Source organism: Petaurus breviceps, unplaced genomic scaffold (assembly GCF_028583685.1).
Source record: "Petaurus breviceps papuanus isolate PSGF00001 unplaced genomic scaffold, PetGlider_PUasm1.0 173, whole genome shotgun sequence".
Classification (NCBI taxonomy): domain Eukaryota; kingdom Metazoa; phylum Chordata; class Mammalia; order Diprotodontia; family Petauridae; genus Petaurus; species Petaurus breviceps.
This window is the reverse complement of record NW_027185759.1, coordinates 2650471-2656309: the sequence shown is the minus strand read 5'-3', so window position 1 is coordinate 2656309 and position 5839 is coordinate 2650471. Positions and strand designations below refer to the sequence as shown.

The following is a 5839-nucleotide window of genomic DNA, read 5'->3' as shown; positions in this document are numbered from 1 at the left end:
CTATTAAGTGTGTGTTTGGACTGGAAAGATGATCTGTATAAATGTCCCTGGTGAACAGGCTTCTTGTTTCCCTGGGGCCTCCTTCTTCAGATACTTCAGGACCAAGAAGGGCACGATTTAAGGGGCAGACAGAAAGTCTGCCTTCCACAGGGGAAGTGGTAATTCCTGGGCTCTTCCAGGGAAGCCAGGGGACTGGTAACAGCAGAAGAGACACCCATGGGGACAGTCATGGCCGCCCTTAAGTCTACAGAGGGCCGGGGTTTCCCTGGCAGAGCCAGGAGCCCTGGGGTGGGAGTTACACAGCTACAAATGAAGGCCATCAGAAAACAATCAGGACAAGAGCCAGAGGCTGACTAGGAGAAGCCCCTCGCTTGGTACACAGAATCTGAGGCACAGAGGGTAAGTGACTTTCCCAAGGTCACAAGCAGGAACAACTTGCGCTGTTGGTGAATGGATGAACTTCCTGGGGAGGAAGGCAGAGAGGTAGGCCTTCCTCCTCAGGGATCTTCAGGCAGCAGACCCGAATGCCTGACACTTGTCAGAGCCTTTTCCAGGTAGGGATGAACAATCCCGTCTCTGATCTCCCTGCCCTACATGGAACTACATTCCATGATGCTTTGATCTTGACAGCCAGAGAGTGCACTGCAGGAGACTTCCATGCTTTCCACAAAGACCATCCTGGGGTTACCAGGGAGAGTCTTGGCTAGAGCCAAGACAAAGACTTTGGAACCAGATGAGAAAAAAGCCTGCCACCAACCAGTGACACGGGATAGGAAGCCCTATGGTTCTTCATTGCTTTGGCCCCCTTGGAGGTCAGGATCCCAATATGTGCAAATGCTAAGTTGTTGGGGGTGCATGGGTCTCATTTAAAAGAAAACAATCATTTCAATAACAAAATTATCTTTTGTTGGGTAAACTTGTGACATCATTACAGGCTCTTAGTCACAGTGTCTATGTGTGATTTCAGATGTGGGAACTATGCACTGGCTTTATTGTACCCTTAGAGTTAATACATGTGACAAATTCAGAGAACCTTGGAAAAATCTGTGTGAGCTGATGCAGAATGAAAGGAGCAGAACCAGGAAACACACATGAACAGTTGTTTCCAAGCTCCCAAGGCTCAGGGTGCTATCTGGACAATAACAATGTCCCAGTGTGGGTTATCACCTTCAGAGGATCAGAGGCTATGTGTCCTTCACAGTGTCCAAGCACTGAAAGAGGCCCCAGTGGCCATTCAATCCAACCCCCACGCCAGAGGACTCCCCGCTCTGATACCCCAGATGAGCCATCAGCGGCCACCACTCGGGAGCCCAAGGAGGGAGGCTCTCCCACTTTGGGACAAGAGCTCTGGTGTCAGATGGTCCTTCTTGTAACATCCACCTGGGGATGTCTGGAATAGGTCTAGTCCCTTCTCCAGGACAGCCTCCGCCAGACACTTGAATACAACTGCTGCCTGTCACCTGAGTCTTCTCTCCTCCAGGCTAAGCACACCCATTTCCTTCCAGTGATGCTGTATGACCAGAAAGGGAGAAGAAACACGGCTTAAACACCTACTATGTGCCAGGCGCCTATCTCATTTAGTCCTCGAGACCTTCACCAGTTTGACGACTATCTCATTAATTCTATCTAGTTTATTAAATGTCCTTAAGCTGAGGTTCCTGAGACTGAACAAGATGAAGTCTAATGCAGGGAGTCTCACCAAGCTTCACGTGAGCCTTTTGACTGCCACATCCCACTGCTGACTTATACTGAGCTTGCAGTCTACTAAGACCCCCAGAGCTTTTTCAGAACAATTTTCTGCTGTGCTTCATCTCGGCCCAACAAGGCCCTCCTTTGAAGGAGACCTCAGAGAAATGCATTTGAGACGTCTACCCTCATCCTGCTGGTCACACCATATGAGAATGCTTTTACTGGCTCCTTCCCTCCAAATAGCAGGGGTGGGGCCCTGTAAGGATGTCTAACAGCTTCATAAAAGGCTAGGATTAAGAACATATGACTTGAAAGAAAAATAAAGGCCTTCATGCTAAAAGATTTATCCCAAGAAAATCCAATTCAAATTGGTAAACATCAGGGGCTGGTAAGCCAGGGGGATAACACCAAGACAAAAACCAAACCGGTTCCTGGCCTCAAGGAGCTTCTATGAATAAATGCAAAGTAATGTGAAGAGGAAATGAGCATTAGAGTGGAGGAGGGGAGGCAAGCAAGAGGATCCTGGGGGGCCCCTGGATTGAGCCTTGAGTTAAGGAAGCTAGGGGTTCTAGGGGGTGAAAAGGAACCTAATTCTTATCTGGAGAAGATGGGATGTGGTACGTGCAGACACAGGCCAGATTGATGAGCACTGAGCAGATTAAGAGGAGTCAGCACAAGGCTGAAAAGCCGAAGGGGCCGGATTGGGGGGGGGTCAATATGGGGGATCCAGGCTCATCTGAACTACGAAACTATTGGCATTACCTTGGGCTTAGATAATGTTTAGCAAATGCTGAATTGAGCTAACAAATTGGTTGGATGCCTGCAGAGTCCAGGACGTTATCCCGGCCAGATGCTTTGGGACCAAGATGAACGCCTCTAGTGTCCCCAGTGTGATTTCATGGAAGGCCAGGAGGGATGGGAATTTCAGAGAATCTAAAAAGCAGACAGTAGCAATAAGCTACTAAATTTGAATTTTAAAAACTTACTAAAAGATAACTGGTTTTATGTCCCCAATTCCCAGCAAAAGTGAACACACAAGCAAGACCCAACCTCGACAAAGAGTTTCTGAGTGTTCTTGGAATATCCTTGGCCTTTCTACCTGGCTGGTCCCTGACATGCGGGCCCAGCTTCACCCACATGGGAGAGCTGAGTCCAGGCCTAGTGCAGAAGGTGATTTGGGCAGATTTCAAGAAACTTCCCTGGCTAGTGAACAGAGGCCCAAGAAAGGCCTCCACCGCCTGCTTGTCCTGTGGTCTGCAGAAGCCCCTGGGGAAGGGGCCTCAAGCCCAGGAGATGCTTTGGACATTGTCCCTGTCCTTGCTGTCTGTCCCTGAGAGACCCCTTTCCTTCTTACCTCAATTTTCAGTGACTCTAATGGCAGCAGGATTGGGCAAGGATGGAGGTGCCCACACCTGCCCAGGCAACTCTGATTGCCCAATGGGCACGTGGAATCCCCTCCTCCAGAGACCTGCCCTCATTACACAACTACCCAAGGGCACACCTCATCAGTTCCAGGCCATGGGGGAGGTGAGCAGGCCAGGCAATGGTGCCCTGTGCCCTCATTTCTGAGTCCTGGCTGCCAGAGGATACTGGGGCCATGTCTCCCTCCCAGTCCTCCCAGCAGGGTCTCCAGGAGGAGGTTGGCAGTGGTCATGAGAGGGGGACTTGGGGAAGGGGTAGGAAACAACGCTCAGGGGCAGCAATGTGGGTAGAGGGGTGGGAGGTTAGACCTCACACTCTGGGCCCCTAATCCTGATCTCTGTCCAGGGCCAGCTGATCCTTCTTCAGGGTCCAGTGGACCAGCCCTTGCTCCTGGGGCCCTTTTGAATCACTTCGCTGCCTGCCCATCCAAGCTCTAAGCAAGCAGCATTAATGCAACAGCCAGAAAAGAGGCTTTTTGCTAATTGCATTTAATTAAGGCTGGGCTTTCTTCTTCAGTGACCTGTGCCAGCACTGTCTCCATGTACCTCTCATGGGACAGGCTCAAGAGCGCTGGGGACATCCAGTGGGGCAGCGTCTGGCTGTGGAAGGCTGAGAAGCCCCCCAGTCACTCCCTAGGGTCTTCTTGGCCTCCCTCCCAGTAGGGCCAGTCCTCCAGCTCCCAGGGCTGAGGGTCCAGGGAGCCTGGAGGCTCTCTCTGTGGCCAGCTCTGGGCCCTGGTCCAGCAGCCTGGGGAAGGAGGTGTAACCTGAACTCTCTGAACATTTCCCAGGGGGATCAGTGGAAGAGGGAGGGGGGCAGAAATTCGGCCCGACATCCTGGCATTCGGCCTGCCTTGTTTGGTTGAGTTTGGCTGGCTCATGCAGGATCCAGGGGGCATCAGTCAAAGAGGGTTCCCCAGGAAGGCTTATGGTCTGCTGACCCCAGGGAAGTCAGAGTGCAGCCCACTGAGGGTAGCTGTGGGACCCACTTCCTGGCTCCAGTGCCCTAGGGACTGACCCCTGGGAAGCCCCCCCCCAAATCTTCATCTAAAGCAGCATAGCCATTGTTGGGGACCTCTGAGGGGGTATTACCTGTTCCTATTTCGGTTGGACTCTCTCTGAGGACCCTGCCAGCTCAGAGACTTCATGTGCTGAAGAGGGTGAGGGATTGTCACAAGGATTGTTCTCCTAGCCCCAGAAGGCAGGAACAGGTTTGGTGACTGAGGATGAGCCTTTTGTAGAGAGAGATTGGAGGTTCTCATTCCCAGGTCATTAATTATCTGATTGGTTGGAAACAAGGTCAGTGTATATCCTGTCCTCTAGTGCATGAACAAAGCAGCTCTCTGAGCCAGAAAATCATGCCATGGTTTTCAGCTGAACAGGACACTCTGCGAGGTTCCAAGGGCCTCCTAGACTGCCCCAGCTGCCCCTGGCCAGGCTGCCCAGCCCCAGTCTCTCCTCTCTCTAGACCATCTACCTCCTGCACTACCCCCCCACACACATCTTTCCTCTACTCTTTGTTCCTCCTGAATAAAGTGTAAACTCCCAACCTTAGCATTCAAGGTCCTCCTGCCACACCTTGGCTCTGATGTATATTCCCTTTTCCTGACTCCACTCTGGCTGTTTCCACCCAGCCAAATCCTGTTACCTTTCTTAGCCTCTACCCACACTCTGAAGGCAGCTTCAGGCCTGGCTGCATCCAATGGGCAGGTCTCTAGATGTAGTCTGGACCTTGGCACATTGTCCTAGCTATGCTGCCCATCAGGAGAAGTCTTGGGCTCCACAGAATCCATGTTGCAAGTGACTCAGAAGGCACTGGAGAGGCCACTGGGCCCAGTCAGAGACAGAACATTCCCAAGGATCACTCACATGCAAACAATGGCACAAATACCAAATGGATGACCGGCAGAAGGTCGTTGGCCATGCCCAAGCACAGTGAAGGCAAGTGGCCGGACACCAGGCCTCAGATGGCTGAATGGGGGAGGGAGGGCCAAGCAGTGATGAGCCAATGCATGGGACAGGACGGCATGGAAGAACTGGAGGAAACATCTGCATCTTCGGTCAGGCTCGTGTGCAGGAGATTGCCTGAGCCAGCTCAGGGGAGGGGTCTCAGGATACCTCCAGGGCACAGCGAGTCTGCTATTAGGGCTGGCAAGGGACCCAGTGCTCATCTGTGGAGTGCAGCTCTAGAAGCTTCATAGGTGCTGCCCGACCCAGCCCCTGCTCTCCCTCAGCTTGGCTGTGGGCAATCCTGGCTGAAGGGCCACCTCTTTCAGGTGCCTTGAGTGCTCTCCCCCTCCCCCTCTCCCTGCTCTATCTCTCTCTCTCTGTCTGTCTCTGTCTTCTGTCTCTGTCTCTGTCTCTCTCTCTCCTTCTCTCTCTCCCTCCTCTCTCTATCTCTCTCTGTCTCTCTCTGTCTCTGTCTCTGTCTCTCTCGCAGACACACAGACACACACATACACACATACATGCATTAATTTTGTATGATCTTACGTTTGAGGCAGCATGAGTAGTACGTGGAAGGCCACTCTCCAGTGCTGACACTGGAAATATAATACAAAGACACTTCCTGTCCTTAAGGAGCTTATATTTTAGCAGGGAAGAGACAGCCCATTGGAGGAAGCTGAGCAGCTCGGAGTAGAGATGGAGATAATGAAGGGAGGTAGAGAAGCTTTGAATGAACCTGAGCCCCCTCCACAGAGCAAGTTCTGGGAGGAGTCGTCCATTCA

At 52.0% G+C, this 5839-nt stretch overlaps 1 long non-coding RNA gene across 1 annotated transcript; it reads right to left on the bottom strand.

Moving 5' to 3' along the window:
• Positions 1 to 954: 954 nt before the first annotated feature.
• LOC138157813 (uncharacterized) lies at positions 955 to 4359 on the bottom strand. Its single transcript, XR_011167462.1, has 2 exons — positions 4203 to 4359; positions 955 to 1510 (listed from the first exon to the last, which is right to left on the bottom strand). It is a non-coding gene; the product is annotated as an uncharacterized lncRNA (long non-coding RNA).
• Between the last annotated feature and the right edge of the window lie 1480 nt (positions 4360 to 5839).